The sequence below is a fragment of the Lepidochelys kempii genome, chromosome 6, assembly GCF_965140265.1.
Source record: "Lepidochelys kempii isolate rLepKem1 chromosome 6, rLepKem1.hap2, whole genome shotgun sequence".
NCBI lineage: Eukaryota > Metazoa > Chordata > Testudines > Cheloniidae > Lepidochelys > Lepidochelys kempii.
In genome coordinates this window covers 55,675,940-55,702,723 of record NC_133261.1, presented here as the reverse complement: position 1 = coordinate 55,702,723, position 26,784 = coordinate 55,675,940, and the positions used below count along the sequence as shown (strand labels likewise).

The following is a 26,784-nucleotide window of genomic DNA, read 5'->3' as shown; positions in this document are numbered from 1 at the left end:
GCATAAGAAATGCATTTTAAAAAAAGAAAGAACATGCATTACATTGCAAATATGAAAAGAAAGCAAACTATTAAAAATCATTGAAAACAGTGTTCAGTTTGACCCGGTAATTTTATAACATTATAAATAAATATAACAGTTATAAATGTATAACTGATCAATGCTCTATCACAACGGTCAGTCAGGGGCAACATTAAAATAATAGAAACTACACTGTGTTTATGGAGAAAGTGTGAGAGACTGGCCTCAACTATTAATACAGTCTCATCCCAGAATCCTGGATATACTTGGTCTGTATCAGTGGGAAATTAAAGGGTTTATTTATGTTTACATGAAGGTGCGTGCAGGTAAAAACATGCTTAGAAAACATCACAACTGATTCTGTGCAAGTTAGCCTTACACAGTGCTATCAGTCTAATAGTCTCCTTTGGGGAAGACATTTAAGCTCTGTTTGCTTAGAATCAGAAGACTGATTGCTGCATTTTTGGTGTATCACTTTGACAGCCCTTTTGAATTCCTGTCTCTGAAGCTGAAATTGGAAAACAAAATGCAAAGCAAGGTAAGCCAGAGATTCTAAAGCTGGTACCATAAGAGCATAGAGATTTCAATACTTTATCCCAGCTCCCTTAGATCTCTGGTCCAGAATACAAAATAAGGCACATTCAGGTTCTACCCATGATCAAAATGTTTGGTATGCTTTCTCACCAACCAGTACGTTACACAGAACATTGAGCAAGACACTGAGAATTCCATATGCAGCACTGATGGGTCCTTCAAGAGATGAATTGTTAAGAAATGGAGAGAGTTTAGTACACAACCAATGAGGAAGTTGTACTTGGTGCAGCACAAGGATTCTTCTGTTTTCCATAGGAGCAAGAACCATGCCTTCTATTTGTTTGCACAATTCTTAGAACAATGGAGCTCCATACCTGACTGGAGCCATTGCACAATGCTGCTACACATATAACTAATAATTTTAATTAATAATTAAGTTCCTATATCCATGGATCTAGGCTGTTCTCAGTGGTAGCAGATGACAGAACGAGGAGTAATGGTCTCAAGTTGCAGTGGGGGAGGTTTAGGTTGGATATTAGGAAAAACTTTTTCACTAGGAGGGTAGTGAAACACTGGAATGTGTTACCTAGGGAGGTGGTGGAATCTCCTTCCTTAGAAGTTTTTAAGGTCAGGCTTGACAAAGCCCTGGCTGGGATGATTTAGTTGGGGATTGGTCCTGCTTTGAGCAGGGAGTTGGACTAGATGACCTCCTGAGGTCCCTTCCAACCCTGATATTCTATGATTCTATGCTTAGGCAAGTAAATAAGTGACCTGAATTTCAGTACTCAGCAACTCTGAAAAAAAACAGGCCATTTCTTTTGTTGCCTAAATATGAATCTGGGTGATCAGCTCCATGCACGTAAGTTCCAGTTTTTGCCCATGGTATTTCTCAAAGGGCTTTGAACATTTTTTTTCTAAATTTTACAAAATTGTACAACTGTAATGCGTGTCCTATATGTTACAGGCTCACAGCCTCTGGATTGTCAAGTACTTCATCTTCACAGCACCCTGCATGATAGATAGATAAGTAAGTATAATTTTAACTCTGCTTTGCAGATGGGGAAACTAACAGTATTGACAAGAAGTAACCGTTGCCCTCATTGTTGGGGACGCCCTGACAACAGTGAACATCCCTAGACTTATATAAAAGTATTGAATTCACAGCCTATGAAAAAAATGAGCCTACTTGAAAATTGTCAAGAGCCACCTACATTCAATCATTTCTCCTTTCTTAAATGCAGAACAAATGACAGAAATACCTTCCTACATGACATTAAAGGACAATATGGTACTAAAAAAATCCCACCCAAAATACGTGTATTTTTTTAACCAACGCAGTTCCCTGAAGGGCAGATAAATTGTATCCATAAGACTAAAAGAGAATGGCAGTTTTAGAAATGTGCTGGAAAGGAATCAAATCAATTGGTCTGAACCTATTTTAAAGCAGATTTTAAATATTACTCCCTGATCTCCTTAGGTCTGAACTATTTATAAAAATTGCTGCAAAACCTTCTGTTCTGAATAATTATATCCTATTCTTGTTGTTTTTTTGATGATGCTAAAAAACCAACAACAAGGCACTTGGACCAATACAGGCTTTTTTCATAAACAGAAATACACTTTAGAAATCTTTACAACATAGCCTGAATTTGTTGCAGTCTTTTCAAATAAGACCAGCAAGATAGCAGGCATCTATGGCTACCTGCTGAATTTGATGTTACTATGGTATACAGTGGCATATTGGCCCTAAATGTTCTTTTAAATATTTTCTCTGTTTCTTTATATCTAAAAGAACTACATTGAGAAATAAGATGAAATGGCCAATCAATAAAATACTAGCTAAGAGCTTGATTCTGTGAGTAGCTGTGCTTCCTAAATTTTCATTGCTGAAAGTTGAGGGAGGTAAGCACTTTACAGATGTTTATTCCAAGTTTGATTAGATAAATAGGGAAAAAAATATGTACCTATGATTTTATCTGCCCTGAACATGATACTCAGCAATATAAAGTTTAAATTACTGAAATGTTTAGCTTAACCAGCTGAATACTTTATGATATGCCATGCAGACTTTTATTTTTATTTTTCTCCTTGGTTTGCTTTTGGAACATGAAATGGTATAATTTTTTCCTGTGATTAAATGTTCCCATTAATTGTCTCAAGTGCTTTCAATAGTGATAGAAAATTGTTTGGTTTGCATTTATTCGGAATAATTATAATACTCCAATCTACTGACTGTCAGTTTTGCAAAAATTAAGAGAAATATAAATATTACACAAATACACCTTATGAGCCATTTTGATGACATATACTTTGATGACTGATTACTATTAGGACTAGAACATGGACAAACCATGACCTACACGTAGAAAGAACTGAAATATTTTTCCTTTCTAGGGTTGTATGACAGGATTTGTAATCAGGCACTATCATTTGTTGTGGCTGTATTCCTAGGATTTAAACTGGACAAACCAAAACCTAGTGAAAGCTATGGTAAGAATGACCTTTTCAAGGTGCTTTTGTGTTTATGTGAATATATTTGTAGTTTGGGGATCTTAAATATCTACACAGCCTCTGCATGGGTTCTTTGATCAAAAGGGCAAATTGATGATAATGATCTTCCATTTATATAGCCTCCTTTCATCCACTTGAATCAAAAAGTGCTCTATATACTTCACTGACTTACAAAGTATGTATGGGCATGATCCTGCTGTCCTTGGAAAGAGCTATTCCGTGTGTGCGTGTGTGTGTGTGTGGTATAACGCTTCCATTTTTATTCTTGATAGGTCATTAGATGTCAGATTCTTAGATGTTAGATCTGTCACTGTAAAGCACTGAACATTCTCCATGCTAGACTTTGAGCCCTGGTCATTGGGTTGTGGAGAAAGGGGATACCATATTTTGGGGGGGGAAAGAAAAATAAATGTCTGGTAGCTGAAATTGCTTAGACCAGGTGTTCTCAAACTGGGGGTCAGGACCCCTCAGGGGTTGTGAGGTTATTAGATGGGGGGTCACGAGCTGTCAGCCTCCACCCAAACTCTGCTTTGCCTCCAGCATTTATAATGGTGTTAAATATATTAAAAGGTGCTTTTAATTTATAAAGGGGGTCACGCTCAGAGGCTTGCTATGTAAAAGGGGTCACCAGTACAAAAGTTTGAGAACCACTGGCTTTAGACATTTGTAATATTAAAAGCAGCTCTGATAAGAATGCATTAGTGGATAAAGTGCAGGGGAAGTAAACTCTGTAATTTATCCCATGGTTCTGCAATTTATCACATGAATGTTACCGTCATATATGTGGTAATTACACATATGCAATGTACATATATCTAAATATATTTGAAAAGTTTGTAAATTTAAATGGAGAACTGCAGTGTTAAATACAATATGGTGGGGCTGATAGCCAACTGTGGACTAGATCCTCCATTGGTATAAATCAAGATAGCTCCACTAAATTCAATTGAACTCTGCCAAATTACACCAGCTGATGATCTGGCCCTGTATCGTTAGACCTCTAGATAAACAATCCTTTTCAACCTGTGGACAGATAATAAGAAAGAATCATTCTTGGGAAGAGATAATTTGCAAAAATAAATGGGGACAAATGGAATAGAAAATGTGATAAAACATGTTAAATTAATCAATGTGAATAACTTGATTTTTATCCTTCCAGCAAAATATAATCAGTTGTTTCTCATGTATTTGGGGGGGGGGGGGTAGGAGGGAGGCATAGTCTATCTCTTTCTAGTTTTTTTTCTCCTAAAATCTCAAAGCTCTGAATGAGAGCAAAATGAAAGTTCCACATAAAGAGAGAGAACATCAAAGATAATAGTGAAGAAAATAAATGCATAAGAAATGGATCAAATCCAAGCCAATAATATTTAAGGTCCGCAATTCTAAAACAAGGGTTTCTTTCATGCTAGAATAACTATAGGTATTTGGAAGATAAAGAAACAAAGTCTTTTATTTCATGAAACACAGTTTTCAGGTATCATTGAGATAGATATAGATATTTCATTTTTCAGCTACAATCTATATCTATCCATCTATAGCCAGATATATCTACAGATATATCTAGATATAGATTATATAGATCTATTTATCTATATGTATGTGGCTTAGGGAGGGTTGCCACAGAAGTATTGTAAATAAAACTCCCAGAATTTAACTAAGATTGCAAAATCTATAAGAAGTCAGAGAGCACAAAACAGAGGTGAAATAGGAGTACAAGAAAGATTTTATATAGTATCTGCCCAGCAATGGCCAGATATAGAATAATTATTTTATTTATTAGCTATTATTATCAGACAGAGGCACTTACTAGAACTGGGGAGAAAATTCAAAACTTTGGGTATGGCAGTTTGAAAGCTATAAAATAATTTCTGTAAAACTCTTCATTAAAGTTTGAATTTTCAAATGCACAGGGCCTGATTCAGTCTTCCAGATCCAAGATGTGCATATTAGGCACTCCTAAGGTTTACAGTGGCGCCAATGGTGCCATTGTGCCAGGGTCACACTCAGAAAGGGCCCATTATGGGTGCCAGGCAGGAGCACTGGAAACTCCCTAAAAGTGGGGGGGCTACCTGCACCTGGACCGTGGCCCCGCCTGTGCTCCACCCTTCCCCCCGAGGTCCCACTTGCTCTCTGCCCTTCTCCCCGAGGCCCCACTTGTGCTCTGCCCCTCCCTGTGACCCCGCCCATGCTCTGCCCCAAGGATCCATCCCCCCTCAGCCTCTTCCCCTGAGGCTCCGCCCATGTTCCACCTCTTTCCACCCCTGGAATGCCTCTTCCTCCAAAGCCCCATCTGCTACTCGCTCCTCTCCGTCCCCTCTCTCCCACGTTCCTTGCCCTTAAGGAAGGAAAAAAGTGGTGGGTCCATGGCCCCCTGATCCTCCCTGCTCTGGTGCCCCTGTTGCCAGGTGTCCGGTTTTCAATCGGAAAAGTCCAGTTGGAAAGCAGAGCTGGCAGTGTTTAGTCAGCCATGCTGACTGGACACTAAAAGTCCTGTTACAGGAGTAACTGCAATCAGCCTCCCTGCCAGGAGCATGGGAAGAGCAGCTGCTGCCACCTAGAGGAGCTGCTGCTCAAGCTGGAGAGAGAGAGAACTGGTTGCCAAGGTCTCAGCTCCAGTGGAGAGAGGAAGGTACTGGCTCCACGCTGCCTCTGGGGGATCTTGTCCACCCCTCTACCCCACTGTGCTTACTCCCAGCCGCTGCCTCACTCCAGGGACCGATCCCTTCCCCCCTCCCCATGCTGTGCTCTTACCCCGGCCCCTGGCTGGCTCCAGGGACTGACCCTCCCCACCCCCAGGGGGCCCACAAATATGTTTGGTGCCAAGCCCACAAAAGTTTAATCCAGCCCAGTGCACTTTTAGTTCTACAACAGCACTGCATTCGCAGCAAAGGCTGTCTGGGAAAGGTGCTGAACCAGCACATCTACCAGATGACCTTGCCCAAATTTTGGTTGTGCTGGCCAGCCACAACAAGGAGCATCAACATGGTAGGGGTTGTGGGTGATTTGTACCAGTGTATCCACCCTCAAACTGGATTTTTTGCTGTTCAGGGCCCAGACCCTGAGTTCCACTGGCTCAGCTGGCTCCACAGTCTGAAGGGAACTTGGTCCCATAAACTTAAAAAAAAAAAGTATGGAACAAAATAGTATCTGGATTTATTGACTATAACATACGGCACAATACTGGATTTATTACTCAGCCTCTGATTCTCTATTCTGTCATCTGTGTCGCTGTGGTGTATTATTTATCGTTTGCACTAGAAGTGGAAAGCCTGTACTGTCACACAGGTGTAATTTGTTTTGCTGTGTGTAAAAAACCCAAAAATGGGGGCTTTTGTCTTCATGGACTTTGTTGTGGTGAGCATCGTTTGTGCATGTTCCCACAAGCATGTGCACAGAGCCAGACCTTGGCTGGAGCCACAACCCCCTCTTTGTGACCTCACATGGCTGTTACATCTATTTTCTCTGATCAGTGACCACACTCCAACTGCCACAGAAACTTTAGACTCCAACATTCCAGCTGGTCCTCACAAGACCCAGTAACGATTAAACTCGGTGATAGTCTAAACAAAAAAAGCTCTCAGCCATGTATGTAGATGTTTCTATCACTTCACCCTGATCAAATAGACAGAGCACCAGGCCTGGAATATTTGTCTTGAGTTTTTGTGGGTGGTGAATGAGGGGTGTGTGCTGCAGTGAGGGACTGTGTATGTTTGGGGTTATTGTGTGTGCTGGTTATATTGTTGTGTGGGTGGTTTTGGAGAACTATGCAGCTGGGTAAAGTAATCCACAATCTGTGCAGTTTTCCTCATACAACCAATGAAATTGTTGCATACAAATTAGTGGCAGATTAAGGTGGGCGATTGATTGAGTTACCTCTGATATCACAATGGTCTAAGACTTTTGGCCAGGCATAAAGGTATGCATTATTGTAGCTGAAAGCCCATGAACATAAGAATGGCCATACTGGGTCAGACCAAAGGTCCATCCAGCCCAGTATCCTGTCTACCGACAGTGGCCAATGCCAGGTGCCCCAGAGGGAGTGAACCTAACAGGTAATGATCAAGTGATCTCTCTCCTGCCATCCATCTCCACCCTCTGACAAATAGAGGCTAGGAACACCATTCCTTACCCATCCTGGCTAATAGCCATTAATGGACTTAACCTCCATGAATTTATCCAGTTCTCTTTTAAACCCTGTTATAGTCTTAGCCTTCACAACCTCCTCAGGCAAGGAATTCGACAGGTTGACTGTGCACTAAGTGAGTAAATTCCTTTTTTTTGTTTTAAACCTGCTACCCATTAATTTCATTTGTTCTTATATTATGGGAACAAATAAATAACTTTTCCTTATTCACTTTTTTCACACCACTCATTATTTTATATACCTCTATCATATCCCGCCTTAGTCTCCTCTTTTCCAAGCTGAAAAGTCCTAGCCTCTTTAATCTCTCCTTATATGGGACCCGTTCCAAACCCCTAATCAATTTAGTTGCCCTTTTCTGAACCTTTTCTAATGCCAGTATATCTTTTTTGAGATGAGAGGACCACATCTGTAGGCAGTATTCAAGATGTGGGCGTACCATGGATTTATATAAGGGCAATAAGATTCTGAAATGCAGTAAGAGAAGAAAAGGAAGGAGAGGAAAAGAAAGACAAAACAAGAAATTATTTAACTAAGAACCTTTTATCTTACTCAGCCAATGGACTATTTGTCTGTAAAGATGATTGCAAAATGAAAAATATATAACCCAGTCTAGACAGGAAGAAAATGCTCTCATAGGAAAAAACAAAAAGAATTAGTACTGAGCATCATGGAATAATGGTTGCTCTCTAGCAGTGATGGTTTCTTGACAGTAGTTGCTGATTATCCAATATATCTGCATAGTTGCATATTTGAAAGCTTCAAACCAATGTTAATCTCATCACTTCTATGGCACTGATAGTCTGTGCTCATGTGCTTCAGTGCTGGTGGATAGCAGCCCTACTCTTCCAGGTCTAAATCCCCAAGCCTAAATTCCAAACAATCCTGATCTGCAACTCCAATATAATTGCAGGCTTGATTATTCCTCCACAGCTGCTGCAACAGGTGTACTTAATTTCTGGTCTACATTGCTTTTTGTTATTCCAGTCTCCCAGCTTCTATCCTGACCTCTGATGCACTTCATTCCTAACTTGCATCACCTTCTGCTATTTCAGATCTGGTTGTTCAAAAGTCTATGTCAATGTATTTCAGTCTGATTGCCACCCACTCTATAATACTGAAAGTGCCCTTATCAAGGGCACCAGTGACCTCTCCTGTGTGAAATCTCAAGATCTCATCTCAGTTTTCATCATTATCACCTTATGTGATGTCTTAGTAATTGTTGGCTCACTCTCCCTTATTTCAAAATCTCTCTTCCCTAGAAGAAGAAAAGGAGTACTTGTGGCACCTTAGAGACTAACCAATTTATTTGAGTATAAGCTTTTGTGAGCTACAGCTCACTTGCATCCGATGAAGTGAGCTGTAGCTCACGAAAGCTTATGCTCAAATAAATTCGTTAGACTCTAAGGTGCCCACAAGTACTCCTTTTCTTTTTGCGAATACAGACTAACACGGCTGTTACTCTGAAACATCTCTTCCCTGGGATTCCATGACTCCTGATTGTTCGCTTAGCTCTCTAAGCATTTCCTTTAATTGTTCTTTCTCTTTCCTGCTCTGTTAGGGTCCCCAAGGAATTTGACGACCTTGAACTGTCTTATATTCTCCTTGTATACCTTATCCCAACCAATCTTGCCTCTGTTCATGGCTTTATCATTCTATCAGTTACTTCCAGATCCACTCCAACCATTCTGCTGCTGTTCAGTCATGTCTCTGAGTCTGTCTAATATGTCCTGATTCATATGCAGACGGTAAAAATGTAAGCACCACATTTTTCATCCCAAATCTTCAGACCTCTCATTTCTCCATTACTGCTGCATCGCCATCTTCTCCCAGTCCTTCCAGGCCACAACCACAGCTGTTCAGAAATGGATTTTTTGTCTTTTGTGCGAGATTTTGACATTTCAGAGTTGCTTTGTGATCCAAATCAGAATGAAAAGTCAACATTTCACCAATTTCATTAACAAAATCAGAAAAATTTCAAATGGGAAATGTCAAAATAGCAAATTGAAACTTTTTCAGTTGAACCATTTCAACACATAGAAATAAAATGATTCCATGTGTCAAAAAGATTTTTTTAAATTTTCAATTGACATGTCAACATGAAAAAAAATCATTTTTGAAATACTGATTTCAAATGAAATTTTTTCAGTTCAGTGTTCCCATTGGACATTTGAAAAAAAACTAATGGAAGTCAGCATTTCAGGTTCAGATCAGTTTTGCTTAGGCAGGCACCAAATCTTTTCAGACAGCTAATATTGTACTAGCGGGAAACATTACTGGTCAGAACTAAGAGAGGTAAGCAAATTTGTATATGTGGGTGGCAGAGAGGACTCAGATTCAGCTGCTAATCACTGGTAAGTTTTCCTAGCATCTCTTTCATGCTTCCTTCTTATTCCCCACAAATTCAGCTCCTGTTTAAAGAAAAATAATCTTTTTTTCTAAGTGTTATGGTTGTTGAGAGAGCCTCAAAAACATGAACTGAGTGTAAATGATGCAGACACATGTACCTGTGTTTGCAAAATTTGAAATAATAGCTCAGAAAGGTGTGACCTGCCTCATTTATCTGAATGGAAGCTAATTCAGATACTCATTGAAAACAGTGTTGACATTTCAAGAATTAGCCATGTCACTACTTATTAATGTATGTAAGAAAGCAGAGGTATTATTGTATGATGAAGAGCTGCACAATATACTGCAAGTGACAGCATATTTTAGCATCATGAGTAAATGGACTGGGAGTTTGCCACCATTTATCCCCGCTCCCCAGTCAAGAAGTAGTCAGACCCAAGTTGCCTAACAGAGCCCTGTGGTGCATTGGAGTCCCCACAAGTGACCGCAGCTCAAGAAGTCCAGTGGGGCACATCAACTTATTGACAGGAAGCCAAGCACAAGGGTCAGAGCAAAGCTTATGAGCATATTGAGACACAATGAAAGAGCATATATGTGACCATATATTAAATGTCTCTGCAATCTACTATGGTGTCTTATGTGGGTGGAGTTTATTTTGGGGAGTGGCTTGGAAGACTGCCATGACTTTTTTTTTCTGACCCCTGATGGGGAATATATAGTGGACAGCTGAGCTGGAACACCAGACTAGGCATCACTAGCAAAGCTGTGTAGGGAACAAAAACTGGAACTGTAGGGTCTGCTGCAAGTTAGAACTGAGGTGCACAGGTACAGTTGAACAGGAACCCAGGACTGGAATAGCAGAGGGTGGTGTACCTCATGATTGAGGAGCATAGGTATAGCAATGTGAGGCCCAGAACAGGATGAGTAGGGGTTTGCTGGCTAAGATGGAGGTTCATTGGCATAGTTATATGGATGAGAGGATGTAAACCTTGCACAGCACCCACTCACACTTCACCTCACTCACACTAGCACAATCAGCTTCTCACTCCCACAGGAACTAAATTTATTTACACACTGTGACAGGGTCGGGCCAGATGGCTACAGGAGAGTAATAGAAGGCAGATATATTAGCCCTAGGTTAAGCAGGTCCCTTTTCCATGGGTAAGGTAACAGGGAAGGTTCCAGAACAATCAGGAACCTTCTGGACACAATTAAGACAGACAGGCTGATTAGAACACCTGCAGCCAATCAAGAAGCTGCTAGAATCAATTAAGGCAGGCTAATCGGGGCACTTGGGTTTAAAAAGGAGCTCACTTCAGTTTGTGGTGCACGTGTAAGGAGCTGGGAGCAAGAGGCGCTAGGAGCTGAGAGTGAGAATGCATACTGTTGGAGGACTGAGGTGTACAAGCATTATCAGACACCAGGAGGAAGGTCCTATGGTGAGGATAAAGAAGGGGTTGGGAGGAGGCCATGGGGAAGTAGCCCAAGGAGTTGTAGCTGTCACACAGCTGTTCCAGGAGGCACTCTAGACAGCTGCATTCCACAGGGCCCTGGGCTGGAACCTGGATTAGAGGGCCCAAACCTGCCAACTGCTGGTCAGACACAGGAGGAGTTGACCTGGACTGTGGGTTCACGAAAACGGCCAAACTGAGGGCTGCTGTGAAGCTCCAAGGCGAGCAAATCCGCCAATAAGCGCAAGACCCACCAAGGTAGAGGAGGAACTTTGTCACAACACATTAAAAAACAAGCTTATAAAACCTCAACCCTGAAACATAGAACATTAAACCCTGACATTCTAGGCAGGACCTTGGCTGATATGATGGATAATGTTTTGACCAAGTCAAGACTTATTTTGCATTGTTATTATCATCCTTTTTTTAATCCTGAAAGGTCAGCTGTCAGAAAGAGTCCAAGTTTATCATATTTTTCCCCTTCCCCTCAGGTTTTTAGTTAGCAGGAAACGATGATGAATTTCAGTAACAAGTACTATTTCAAGTCTTTCAAAGGGTGGAAATAAGTCTATAACATGCTTTTTTTAATGTGTCCACAGAGTTCTTGCCAATTTCTTGCACACAACAAGCAAAAGTGGAGAATGTCAAAAATGAACCTGCTTTAATGCATAGTCTTGCAGAGGAATCATAAGATCAAAAAAAAAATCAGACATAAGCTTTACGTTTGTCTCATCCACACAATGTATTCCAAACACTATATTCACCAAAAATTTGTCTAGTTCAGTTTACAATCAAGAGATATGATCTCTGCCACATTTGGTAGAAAATAATTGTTACTAGTTAAACAAGTGCCTAGAACAAACATTTTTTCTCAGTAAATTATTAATCATATTCTAACACACAAAAACATCAGTGGAAAGGGTCAGTTGTTTAGCATTCAGAAATTTTGGCAATGGTTAGGCGGTTGGGCTGGTTCCTGCTTCTAAAGTTAATGTTAAAACTTTCATTGACCTCAGAGATGCTAGATCAGGCCCCCGATGCACTGGGACCACTGTGTATCATACTGACCATTTTTCCGAGTAGCAGCCGTGTTAGTCTGTATTCGCAAAAAGAAAAGGAGTACTTGTGGCACCTTAGAGACTAACCAATTTATTGGTGCATAAGCTTTCGTGAGCTACAGCTCACTTCATCGGATGCATCATCGGTTGCATCCGATGAAATGAGCTGTAGCTCACGAAAGCTTATGCTCAAATAAATTGGTTAGTCTCTAAGGTGCCACTAGTACTCCTTTTCTTCATGCTGACCATTGTTGTCTTCTGCTCTCTGCCATCTGTTTGTTCAATTCACCTGTTGTCTCTTGTGTTATACTTAGGGATTGTCTACATGGGAAAGTTATACCAGCATATGCTAAGGTATGCATTTAAATCAATATAGTTATGCTGATATAACCCTCCATGTGAATGCTCTTAATAAGTAGAAAAATGCCTTTTTTCAGTTTAGCTTATGTTGTTTAGGAAGGGATTTAAGTTAACCTGAAAAAAGCTATTCTTATACTGGAATAAGAATGTCCATATGATGGGGTATACTGGCAATGCTGTTGGTAAAACATTCCCATGTACATAAGACCTTAGATTTTAAACTTTTCAGAAAAGGAAATAATATTTTGTTAGGCATTTGTGCAGCAGTTATCATAGTAGAGCCTGTTTCATACATGGAGACCATTTGCACTACCATAATACAAATAACTAATAATAATAACTAACAATAATAATGCCATTTCCAGTGGGCTCAGTGGTAAGGGAATTAAAGCAAGAGGGTATATCTGACAAGTCTAAAATGATAAGAAGAAATGTCACTGATTTAATCTGCAAAACTAGTTCCTGTAAAATGTTCTCCAGTTAAGCAAATGCTGTAAAAGACAAAGGCTTTATACCTCCTGAGACACTCACAGTATCAAGAAACTGTACCCTTAGCTTGAGGAGGAAGGTTGGTCTTGTGGTTGCGATACTGAACTGGGGTACAAGAGATCTGCATTCAGTTTCAAGCTCTGTCATAGACTTCATGTATTACCTTGAGTAAGCCATTTAATCCTTCTATGACTAAAGTTCCCCATCTGTAAAATGCAGGTAATATTTCCTTTTCTTTCTGGTTGGTCGATTTATAATGTAAGCATTTTGGTGCTGTCTTTTATTATATGTGTGGACATTAGTGCTGATTGAAAATTTTCAGACAAAATGTTTTGATTTTTTCATCTGAGAATATTGTTTCATTTTGAAACAAAAATCAGAAATTCTGAATTTTTTTGCTTTGTAATGGAGAGCTTTTTCACACCTTCTGACTCTTCTCCTCTCCCCACCAACTTTTGCTAGATGGAAAACAGGAAGTACAAAAAAGTAGGAAGAAAAATATTTCCCATATTTTCAAAAAGTCTAATGAAAAAAAAAATCCAATGGGAACATTTCAAAAGGGAATTTTTACCATGAAAATGTTCATAGGGAAAATCCACTTTTCTGGCCATCTCTAGTGTACAGTATCTAACATTATGTGGCCCTGATCTTGATTGGCACCTCTAGGCGCGACCACATTACAAGTAATAGTAGTTGACCCTATTTACTGCCCAAAGCTGCCTCTAATGCGATAACATTTTCAACAACGAGAGAGACCACACTCTAGTATACACTATTGGGAATAAAATGGCCATTTTGCAATAAAGTTTTTCTCAAAATCACAGATTGCGTCAACATCTATGTTTTCACAGCATCTAGCACAGTGGGGCTCCAATCCTGCAGGGACCTTTGTGTGTTACAAAAATATAAGTAATAACTAGTATGGCTGCTACATTTTCTAACACTTAAAAAGTTACCCCCAGGGCCAATGCACATTCTGTTAGCTGCTTCACAAGCAAAACTCTATGCCTAATCTGAGGGTATGCGTACACTGAAATCATAGGGTGTGATTGTACATTGTACCTGAGTTAGCTTTTCTCTACTTAGCTTGGTACCAGCAGCATGGGCTGCACAAGTCCACCTGGAACCTTGGATAAATACTCAGGTGGCTAGCTTGCACTGGAACCTGTGCCACCATGGTTTCCCTGCTCCAGTACCCAAAATAGATTAAAGCAGTGATCGGCAACCTTTGGCACACGGCCCGCTAGGAAAATCCTCTGGCAGGCCGGGATGGTTTGTTTACCTGCAGCGTCCACAGGTTCAGCCGATCGCAGCTTCCATTGGCCGCGGTTCACTGTTCCAGGCTAATGGGGGCTGTGGGAAGCGGTGTGGGCCGAGCGATGTGCTGGCCGCTGCTTCCCGCAGCCCCCATTGGCCTGGAACAGTGAACCATGGCCAGTGGGAGCTGCGATCAGCCAAACCTGCGGACGCTGCAGGTAAACAAACCATCCCGGCCTGCCAGCGGATTTTCCTAGCGGGCCACGTGCCAAAGGTTACCGATCCCCTGGATTAAAGCTAGGTCAGGTAAGTCTACATGATCTGAAAGCACACACTGTGAATTAGGGTAACCAGATAGCAAGTGTGAAAAATCAGGACAGGGGTGGAGGGTAATAGGATCATATATAAGAAAAAAATCCAAAAATTGGGACTGTCCCTATAAAATTAGGACATCTGGTCACCCTACTGTGAATGCAGTGTAAATATACCCTAAGTGTGTAAATTGATCTATAAAATCAAATTCTGTTCTGGGGGAGAATACAGAAAGTATTCTTATAACCATAATAAGTATCCTCCTAAGCTTACCTAGATCAGTAAATGATTTTCAGATTTCCTTTGCCTTTATGTATAAGACATATTCAATTGGCTGAATTATCTACAACCTTTCAGCTTGCACTATCGTTTACATCTGTGCTAAGTAAGTGTTAAATGGTCTTGTTTTGACTTGGCAGTATTTTACACTCACTTTGCATAAATGGACATGAAGATGCAAGTTGCAAAGCAATAGGAAATCAGGCCCAAAATGTCTATTTCAGACCCTTTCTGTACTTCATATCCCTTACACGTCAGTCACTTTTGGCAAAATCAGTCAGACCTCCGTGTGCATACAAATGATATTCTGTTTTGACTTGCCATGCTTCAGTAAATGATTTATATAATAACAAAGAGTCAATGACAAGCTGATTTGGGATCTGGAGCCCTGGACTGAATCCATTTCAGACTCTGGCATTGACCATTCTTGATTGCCAAGGTTTGCAATGGCAGTATCAGCAGGGAACTGAAAAACCCTCATTTCTGTTTTCCAAACTTCTTACTTGAAGTGCTTGTGACTTGCCTGTTGCTGCAGACCCCTAAATGTTGCAGTTGAACATTGGATAATGGATGGGAGTGGGGGAATAAATTCAGGCAAATTAACTGAAAAGACTTATCCACCTGACTTTCAAAATGGAAAAAGGTGAAATTCACCTTTGTGCATAGGACCAACACAAGGCCAATACATAATTTATATTTCAATTAAACTCTAATTTCAGGGCATAGATGAACTATACGTTGTGCATAGGCTTTGTACTTATTCTCTGCAAAGGGGTGAATTTCACCCTAAATTAGTTAGATGCTTATCTGAGGAAAGGGATGTACATATTAAAATTAATGTTATCATCAAGTTTGCTATGAGAGGGGCAGCCGTGTTAGTCTGGATCTGTAAAAGTGGCAAAGAGTCCTGTGGCACCTTATAGACCAACAGACATATTGGAGCATAAGCTTTTGTGGGTGAATACTCACTTCGTCAGATGCATGTAGTGGAAATTTCCAGAGGCAGGTATAAATATGCAAGCAAGAATCAGGCTAGGGATAACAAGGTTAGTTCAATCAGGGAGGATGAGGCCCTCTTCTAGCAGTTGAGGTGGGAACACCAAGGAAGGAGAAACTGAGTTTGTAGCTGGCTAGCCATTCACAGTCTTTGTTTAATCCTGAGCTGATGGTGTCAAATTTGCAAATGAACTGAAGCTCAGCAGTTTCTCTTTGAAGTCTGGTCCTGAAGTTTTTTTGCTGCAGGATGGCTACCTTTAAATCTGCTATTGTGTGTCCAGGGAGATTGAAGTGTTCTCCTACAGGTTTTTGTATATTGCCATTCCTACTACCTGATTTGTGTCCATTTATCCTTTTATGTAGGGACTGTCCAGTTTGGCTGACGTACACAGCAGAGGGGCATTGCTGGCACATGATGGCGTATATTACATTGGTGGAGGTGCAGGTGAATGAACTGATGTTGGTGTAGCTGATCTGGTTAGGTCCTGTGATGGTGTCGCTGGTGTAGATATGTGGGCAGAGTTGGCATCGAGGTTTGCTGCATGGATTGGTTCTGAGTTAGAGTTACTATGGTACGGTTTGTCGTTGCTGGTGAGAATATGCTTCAGGTTGCCGGGTTTCTGTGGCGGGTTGTCTGCCTCCCAAGTCCTGTGAAAGTGACGGATCTTTGTCCAGGATGGGTTGAAGATCACTGATGATGCGTTGGAGAGGTTTTAGCTGAGGACTGTATGTGATGGCCATTGGAGTTCTGTTGGTTTCTTTTTTGGGCTTGTCTCGGAGCAGGAGGCTTCTGGGTACACATCTGGCTCTGTTGATCTGTTTCCTTATTTCCTCTTGTGGGTATCGTTGTTTTGAGAATACTTGGTGAAGATCTTGTAGGTGTTGGTCTCTGTCTGAGGGGTTGGAGCAAGTTTGCTGGCTCTCTTGTTGGTCTAGATTGAATAGACAAAAGGTTTTGCCTAAATATATTATGGAAAACAGTAGAATTCATGTGGCTTCTTCTGTTGTAACAATGGCATACATACTTAATATTGCTGTTTCAGCGTACTCACAGGTCTGCTCTAAACCTCCTCCATTCAGATTTGCTTTCAAAACAAGATGCTGCGCTATTTATTAACATTTCGTGAATAATCAGTTCATACATGCACAGTACTTATATATCAAATGTGTGTTATGTTGATAGAACACTTTCTGGTTAAGATACGTGATTATATTTACAAAAAATATATTATAAGGAAACAATATCCATACAGTGTTGCAGCAATCAGTAACTTGATGGCAAATAGTAAGGGCAGTAACAACCCAATGCAAAGCCCAATAAGTGAGTAGAAAGCTTGGATCAGGCCCTAACTGCTTTTTTTTTGGTTAGTTTTTATTATAGTCAAGGGCCAAATTCAGTGCTGGTGTAAGTGGAAACTGCTTCACAGATGTTAACGATTATACTTTGGGCTCAATAATTAGAAAATCATAATTAGAATTTACCAAGAAGTTAATTTTGACAGATTTATTATTTGGTTTAAAGTGCTGTAACAGGCCTCCAAGTGTGTCACAAAAAGAAAACAACATTAAAAACTCTGTATTTTGAAGGATCACAAAAGCCTTATCGACAAATGAAGTAACAAAACTAATAGAAAAAAGCCTATTAGAACCAATCTTCTACTAATCCATCCTATCCCAATGCAAAAACAACCCCCACAGAATGTGAACTAAAAAAGAAATAACCTTGTCACTGATGGATATATCTTAAGGGAGGGACCATTCTAGTCACAGGCTCTTGAAAGAGAGGGCCCGTCTTCTCTTTTTAAGACTACACCTGGAACAATCAGTAGATCCAGCCATGCTGATCAGATGCCCCATGTCAGGAGACAAACTGAGGTGGACTATCCAAATATTATTTATTTTAAAGTTCATGTAAGAGATCATTACTTGGTATTCATTGTAATAAGCCTTTGCTTTTGGAGTACAGACCTGGAGCCTTAAAATTCCACTTTTATTATAGGAGTGGATGTCAGTTTTTCCAGGAACTCAGTGTTTTTTAAGGGAATCCACCCTACAGGAGAAACGTGTTCAGAATTGTACAGGTATATGGGGGCTTCTCATCTGGAAGCCTAAATAATAGATTGGGAGGTCAGTAATTCACCAGGTTCATCCAGGGCTGAAGCACAAATCATTGTCCTGATAAGAGAAAGCAAACAAAAATAAGAAATGCTATTAATATCTTTAGTCTTCAAACATTACAAGGGGAACTTGCAATAATGTTAATATGAGCTTCTCTTTGCTATTTGGGTCTCATTATGGTACAGATTAGTGAAACTATGGGAAAGGGAAAATCTGTATAATCTATACACTGAAACTATCTTCTGGGAATGTAGGTTGTGGTAGGGCTCAGTACATGGCATGGCTTCAATAAAACTATATTTATTTACACCACCTGAGGATTTGGTCCACGGAGTAGTAACATTGGATCATGATACAAATATATACAATATTGTACAATATATGCACAAAATATATCAGAAGGACAGAACAGGTCGTGTGGTGGGGGAGGACTGGCACTATATGTGAAAGAAAATGTAGAATCAAATGAAATAAAAATCTTAAATGAATCCACATGTCCATAGAATTTCTATGGATAGTAATCTCATGCTGTAATAAGAACAGAACAGGAGGGATCTATTATCGACCACCTGACCAGGACAGTGATAGTGATGATGAAATGCTAAGGGAGATTAGAGCGGTTATCAAAATTAAAAGCTCAATAATAGTGGGGGATTTCAATTATCCCCATGTTGACTGGGTATATGTCACCTAAGGACGAAATGCAGAGACAAAATTTCTCGATACTTTAAACGACTGCTTCTTGGAACCCACAAGGGGAGAGGCAACTTTCGATCTCATCCTGAGTGGACTGCAGGAGCTGGTCCAAGAGGTAACTATAACAGGAATGCTTGGAAATAATGACCATAATCTAATAACATTTAACATTCCTGTGGTGAGAAGAACACCTCAACAGCCCAACACTGTGGCATTTAATTTCAGAAAGGAGAGCTATGCAAAAATGAGGAGGTTAGTTAAACAGAAATTAAAAGGTACGGTGACTAGAGTGAAATCCCTGCAAGCTGCATGGCCACTTTTCAAAGACACCATAATAGAGGCTCAACTTAAATGTATACCCCAAATTAAAAACACAGTAAAAGAACTAAAAAAGAGCCACCAGGATTTAACAACCATGTACAAGAAGCAGTCAGAGATAAAAAGGCATCTTTTAAAAAGTGGAAGTCAAATCCTAGTGAGGTAAATAGAAAGGAACATAAACACTGCCAAATTAAATGTAATAAGAAAAGACAAAAAGTTGTTTGAAGAACAGTTAACCAAAATCTCAAAAGGTAATAACAAAATGTTTTTTAAGTACATCAGAAGCAGCTGCTAAACAACCAGTGGGGCTCCTGGATGATCGAGATACAAAAGGAGCACTTAAAAATGATAAAGTCATCACAGAGAAACTAAAGGAATTCTTTGCTTCAGTCATGGCTGAGGATGTTAGGGAGATTTCCAAACTTGAGCCATCTTTTGTAGGTGACAAATCTGAGGAATTGTCACAGATTGAAGTGTCACTAGAGGTGGTTTGGGAATTAATTGAGAAACTTAACAGTAACAAGTCACCGGGACCAGATGGCATTCACCCAAGAGTTCTGAAAGAACTCAAATGTGAAATTGCGGAACTGTTAACTATGGTTTGTAACCTGTCCTTTAAATCAGCTAGTGTACCCAATGACTGGAAGATAGCTAATGTAATGCCAATATTTAAGAAGGGCTCTAGAGGTTATCCTGGCAATTACGGACCGGTAAGTCTAATGTCAGTACAGGGCAAATTAGTTGAAACAATACTAAAGAATAAAATTGCCCGACACATAGATGAACATAAATTGTGGCGCAAAAGTCAACATGCTTTCTGTAAAGGGAGATCATGTCTTACTAATTTATTACAGTTCTTTGGGGGGGTCAACAAACATGTGGACAAGGGGGATCCAGTGGACAGAGTGTACTTAGATTTCCAGAAAGCCTTTGACAAGGTCCCTCACCAAAAGCTCTTACATAATTTAAGTTGTCATGCGATAAGAGGGAAGATCTTTTCATGGATTGAGAACTGGCAACAAAATGGCAAATGAAATTTAAAGTGGATAAATGTAAAGTAATGCACATTGGAACAAATAACCCCAACTATACATACAATATGATGGGGGATAATTTAGCTACAGTTAATCAGGAGAAAGATCTTGCAGTCATCATGGATAGTTCTCTGAAGATGTCCATTCAGTGAGAAGTGGCAGTCAAAAAAGCAAACAGGATGTTAGGAATCATTAAAAAAGGGATAGAGAATAAGATGGAGAATATCTTATTACCCTTATATAAATATCTTATTGCCCTTATGGTACACCCACATCTTGAATACTGCCTACAGATGTGGTCCCCTCATCTCAAAGAAGATCTACTGGCATTAGAAAAGGTTCCAAAAAGGGCAACTAAAATGATTAGGGGTTTGGAACGGGTCCCATATGAGGAGAGATTAAAGAGGCTAGGACTTTTCAGCTTGGAAAATAGGAGACTAAGGGGCATATGATAGAGGCATATAAAATCATGAGTGGCGTGGAGAAAGTGAATAAGGAAAAGTTATTTACTTGTTCCCATAATATAAGAACCAGGGGCCACCAAATGAAACTAATGGGTAGCAGGTTTAAAACAAATAAAAAGAAGTTCTCCTTCACTCAGCGTACAGTCAACCTGTGGAATTCCTTGCCTGAGGAGGTTGTGAAGGCTAGACTATAATGGGGTTTAAAAGAGAACTGGATAAATTCATGGAGATTAAGTCCATTAATGTCTATTAGCCAGGATGGGTAAGGAATGGTGTCCCTAGCCTCTGTTTGTTAGAGGGTGGAGATGGATGGCAGGAGAGAGATCACTTGATCATTACCTGTTAGGTTCACTTCCTCTGGGGCACCTGGCATTGGCCACTGTCGGTAGACAGGATACTGGACTGGATGGACCTTTGGTCTGAGACAGTATGGCCATTCTTATGTTCTTATGATGTGACGATGTTGCATGACACTGAGATTTGATGCAGTTTGCATAACTATTCAGGCCTAGAAGAGTCTTGTGCTCTAACATTCTAACTTCAGACTATGGAAAGGAGTTTTGGTATACCATAAAGAGCTTCACCAACCCATACCTAATTGCAGCACTTCCATTCCCCCATACTTCCTCACCTCTGGCCTAGACGAGACACAGACTTGAAGCAAACTCTGAAAGAGTCTCAATGAATGCAGGAAGAAAAGATAGAGAGGGCATAACATTGACCGACTGTGACACTAGTATTTTATGGTAAATCGTTTTTATAGCTTTTCCCCCCAGTCTACTCAGTATTCTGGCTGGGCCACAACTGAAATGGCAGAAACTCAATAATAAATTTGCAAAAGAAATTGAAAGTTTTCAGGGGGAAGACTATAGCTGTGCACAGAGGCAAACTGGTGTTTGATTCTGGTAGTGGCAGAAGGTGAGCAAAATTCAGATACAAACAGCAGGCACCCATGAGCCCTCAGCTCTACTTTACCTCTTCCTCAGTAAGTAGTTTAAATGATATTGAGAATTTATATTCTTCAGCTATGGCAAAAACTGGAAGATTAAAATTGTTGAGTGTAGGGGTTATCCTGTGGTAAAATAATCATTCGAGTTATGTATGACTTTGATCAGCTCAGATTCTGTAAAATAAGGAGGCTTGGGATCTGGCTGGTATCTGTTTGCCAGACTTACAAGAAAAATCAGGGTATTCTGGGAAGCTAGATCAGTGTTTTAGTTGTTGGTTTCACTGAACTAATGTCCCAGCATGGCACTGGAGCACATCATCCTGCTGCAAATGCTGCTGCTTGGATGACATATAAAAAAAATGCATTGACCATGTTATTATTATTCATTGTGCTTAGGAGCAAAGATCAGCCACCATTGTGCTAGGTTCTGAACAAACAAGTAACCCAGGAGACAGTATCTGCCTCCGAGAGCTTACAGTCTAGGTGTCAGACAGGTTATAGCAAATGAAAAACACAGACAAACGGGGAGGAAGAAGGCTGTGGTCATGAAGTAACAATAAAAGAGTTTTGCATAAAACTAGAAGCCTCAGCTTTCTTGACTGCCCAGACAGTAGTCACTTGGGAGCATCACAGCAGAAGCAGATTTTAAGGAGGAATTTAAAAGTAGATAAAATGGTAACTTTACTAGTTTTGCTGTGGAATTTTCCCCAGGCATAAGAGGTGGCTAATAACTGAAAACATGGAGGTGCTTGAGGGAGAAACAGAACTCTCCCACATGGTTATTAAAAGTAATGACATTTTTTAGCTACAATAGGGGTATTATTCCCAATGTCTTGGCTAAACTCTGTAGTTTTAATTGAATAAGGTGATATTATGCATGTCTTGTCTTAAAATATTGATTAAAACAATGAAAAATCTTGATGGTTTCTACCTTACAGCTGTTATTATTTCATTGGTGAGTGAATTGAATCCTGAATGTTTATAAAATGTTTAGGCATTTTTCAGGGTGAAAAATGTTATTTAAATATAAAATACTATGAAATGCTGCAGTAAAATTGTACCTCTTAAGGGCATACCCAATGATTTAGAAAGTGAACAGCAACAAAAGTGTTAGGAAATTTTTACTGGGCATGTGACATTTGTGGCATGAAATTGAAAGCAGTTCATGAAAACAAGTGCAATATTTCCTGAACTGCTTTTACTATCCTTCTCTTCTCTAGGTTACCAATTTGATTTAACTAATTCATACAGATCAGTGGAAACCCATTTGCTTTGCTGACCCAGCATCAGTATGTAGATATTTTTGTATATCTTCCTTTTTTTTTTTAATCTTAAAAGGACATTTGAGAGCTAAAATGGATATTATTGTAGTGTTTTAATCCTGTGTGAAAAGATTGTGTTTGGTAAATAAAGAGAAGTTCTATGTAAGATTTTTTTTTAAGGTGACAGCTAGAACCATGATGTGAGCCAAAAAAATCAAAACCATAAATTTGAATCATCCATTGATGGGAGTCTAGTCCTCTACCCAATTGTTGTTCTTATTATGAATAATTCCTATATCTAGCCTAAAGGCCCAATTCTGCAAATACACATGCATGTAGCTTTTCACATGTGCATAGTCCTTGCCCTTTCAATGGGACCAGATATGTGTGCGAAGTTAAGTATGTGTCTTGGTCTTTGGAGGCCTAATGCTGATTCACAAGGGCTCTCACTTAATAGCAGTGTAAACCCATAGTAAATCCAAAATTATTCCTAATTTACATTGGTGTACATTGCAGATCAGAATTGATCCTTGATATTTTTCCACCCTTACCACCACAAGAAAGATGATAGTGTTTGGAAGGTGAATCCAGTCCTCCAATGCAATGGGGAGAATCAACCACTGAGCTATTAATACTGATAAGAACAGAAAACTGGAAGGGACCTCCTGGGTCATCGAGTCCAGTCCCCAACTGTTGCAGGCAACCATGCTTTACAATCCCATTCATACTCAAAGAGTCTTCTCGTTAGCCCAATTTTTTGCCCCTGCTTTACGCAAGATGAGCAGCAAGATTGTGGTTTTAACAGTGCTGCTCCATTGTACTCGCCATTGCACTATTTTACTGAGCTCTCTGTTTGGACCACCTCCCTCTGGTACAAGGTATTCTAAGTGCACACTCATCTTGGGGCTGCCCTTGAAAAAGACCTTGAGGCTTCAGCAGTTCATCTCTTGGGTGGAGCAGGTAACTATGAACACAGAATAACAGTTCTTTCTGGCTATTTAGTTTATTCACTTCCAGGTGCTGTTTCAGGAGGTTACAGTTATAACAGAGTGAAATTTTTCAACCAAAACTTTTTCTGGCTTTGTGTCGTCAAAAAAGGTACCTCAAACTATAAAGTGCTCACTAATGCAATTTAGCACTAAAGCTAAAGGAATAAGTAGCTATGTTACTGTGATGAGTTTGTTTCCTTTCAACTGCATCTTTACATTATTAATGAGTCTTCTTCTCTCTCTCTCAAGGCATCTGCCATTTTGTTTAGACAGAGATGATGCCGTGCATTACCGAAGAAACACATGTAAGTCTGTCATTGGGACTTTATTTTCGTTCTTTCTTGCATTCTTATTTTTCATGAGAAACTGAGGTCATTCAGAGTGACTGTATAAAGCTATTCTTTTTGTATGGAAAAATATAACATGATGAGATAATGGTTCTGGTACTAACTTAGAAATCAGCATGCCAGCTACTGAATCCACAGCACCAATTCCTGCATCTTCTCACTTCTCCCTGGAGGGGTCCCATCCAAGTACCGATCACCCACCTCTGCTTTATTCATTCCTAGTGTGTTGTAGTTGCAGGTGTTAAACAACCAGAAAGCATTCTTTTGAAACGAAAAGTGCCTGAAAGTATTTTGCAGCCAGCATTTATATGCACTTAATAGAACAATAAGTCAGCAGTTCTCATCCCAGTTCATCCAGGTGCCTAATTGTTAATTACAACTGAAAGTTAGATTATTGCTAGGGGACATTGTACAAATAACTTCAGTGAAGTCATTTACTGAAATCTCCAAGCTGCAATATACATTACATACATGTTAGTGTACTAATATAAGCCTAGTTTTATCAGGCTAAAATAATTATTTACTAAATAATAATTATTTATCAAAAATAATTCAATTTTATCTCATTTCCAGGAAGAGTTTAATACAGATTTGGATTAAATCAGCATTCTTTTAATGTTTTAAAGAGACCTCATCACAATATAATCATAGTTGTATCATACACATTAATTGAGAATTCCATCAGTGAAAAGTTAGGAGGAGACTAGACGAGTAATGTGGTGAGAGAGACCAAAAGTTGTAAAAGAACAGTGCCCTCCAGGATTGTATGTTGTTGGATTCAAGGTTGGCTGAACATTAACAGCAATCACTTCACTAATCTTGCTGTTTATCTAAAATTAAGGGCTAAGCTAATAAAAGAGTAAATGTTTTGTTACTTGATCTTGGAAGGTAATTAGGAAACCATATCGCAACATGGGGAATAGATGGCCAGCCCTCTGTGGAGAAAGAGGTGGTTAGGCACTATTTAGAAAAGCTGGACATGCACAAGTCCATGGGGCCGGATGAGTTGCATCCGAGAGTGCTAAAGGAATTGGCGGCTGTGATTGCAGAGCCATTGGCCATTATCTTTGAAAACTCGTGGTGAACGGGGGAAGTCCCGGACGACTGGAAAAAGGCTAATGTAGTGCCTATCTTTAAAAAAGGGAAGAAGGAGGATCCTGGGAACTACAGGCCACTCAGCTTCACCTCAGTCCCCAGAAAAATCATGGAGCAGGTCCTCAAAGAATCAATCCTGAAGCACTTATATAGAGGAAAGTGATCAGGAACAGTCAGCATGGATTCACCAAGGGAAGGTCATGCCTGACTAATCTAATCGCCTTCTATGATGAGATTACTGGTTCTGTGGATGAAGGGAAAGCAGTGGATGTATTGTTTCTTGACTTTAGCAAAGCTTTTGACACGGTCTCCCACAGTATTCTTGTCAGCAAGTTAAAGAAGTATGGGCTGGATGAATGCACTATAAGTTGGGTTGAAAGTTGGCTAGATTGTCGGGCTCAACGGGTAGTGATCAATGGCTCCATGTCTAGTTGGCAGCCGGTGTCAAGTGGAGTGCCCCAGGGGTCAGTCCTGGGGCCGGTTTTGTTCAATATCTTCATAAATGAGCTGGAGAATGGTGTGGTTTACACTCTCAGCAAATTTGCGGATGATAGTAAACTGGGAGGAGTGGTAGATATGCTGGAGGGCAGGTATAGGATACAGAGGGACCTAGACAAATTGGAGGATTGGGCCAAAAGAAATCTGATGAGGTTCAATAAGGATAAGTGCAGGGTCCTGCACTTAGGACAGAAGAACCCAATGCACAGCTACAGACTAGGGACCGAATGGCTAGGCAGCAGTTCTGCAGAAAAGGACCTAGGGGTGACAGTGGACGAGAAGCTGGATATGAGTCAGCAGTGTGCCCTTGTTGCCAAGAAGGCCAATGGCATTTTGGGATGTATAAGTAGGGGCATAGCGAGCAGATCGAGGGACGTGATTGTCCCCCTCTATTCGACATTGGTGAGGCCTCATCTGGAGTACTGTGTCCAGTTTTGGGCTCCACACTACAAGAAGGATGTGGATAAATTGGAAAGAGTCCAGCGAAGGGCAACAAAAATGATTAGGGGTCTGGAACACATGACTTATGAGGAGAGGCTGAGGGAACTGGGATTGTTTAGTCTGCAGAAGAGAAGAATGAAGGGGGATTTGATAGCTGCTTTCAACTACTTGCAAGGTGGTTCCAGAGAGGATGGTTCTAGACTATTCTCAGTGGTAGAAGAGTACAGGACAAGGAGTAATGGTCTCAAGTTGCAGTGGGGGAGGTTTAGGTTGGATATTAGGAAAAACTTTTTCACTAGGAGGGTGGTGAAACACTGGAATGCATTACCTAGGGAGGTGGTAGAATCTCCTTCCTTAGAAGTTTTTAAGGTCAGGCTTGACAAAGCCCTGGCTGGGATGATTTAATTGGGGATTGGTCCTGCTTTGAGCAGAGGGTTGGACTAGATGACCTCCTGAGGTCCCTTCCAACCCTGATATTCTATGATTCTATGATTCTATGACACGGATGTTTAATTACAGTTTAGACATAGCCTAAGGGGCAACTCCTGAGGTACTCACTTTTTTTTGAGTCCTTATTTGGGCAGACTTCTAATGATCTCGACTGGAGTTTGTCCTTAATAAGAACAGCTGAGGCCTAGAACGCTCCCATTGAGGAAGAGGAAAGAGTTGCAAATATGAGAGAGATCTAAGGGAAGAAAACACTATAAGCATGTCTGTAATAGAACTTCTACCAAATTCTTCTATCAGGGAAGCATTGTTAGCCCTTCCATCTTCCTGCGGAAGGAGCAGGGGGTTCAATGCCCAAATCCTTC

The 26,784-nt window shown here is 40.2% G+C and overlaps 1 long non-coding RNA gene across 2 annotated transcripts; it reads left to right on the top strand.

Moving 5' to 3' along the window:
* The first annotated feature begins 1,516 nt into the window (after window positions 1-1,516).
* Window positions 1,517-23,896, top strand: LOC140913856 (uncharacterized). Of its 2 annotated transcripts, none has more exons than XR_012159676.1 (3): window positions 1,517-1,582; window positions 2,950-3,045; window positions 23,841-23,896. It is a non-coding gene; the product is annotated as an uncharacterized lncRNA (long non-coding RNA). The 2 variants fall into 2 exon arrangements; XR_012159675.1 differs by lacking the exon at window positions 23,841-23,896 and adding an exon at window positions 22,561-22,633.
* Window positions 23,897-26,784: the final 2,888 nt, after the last annotated feature.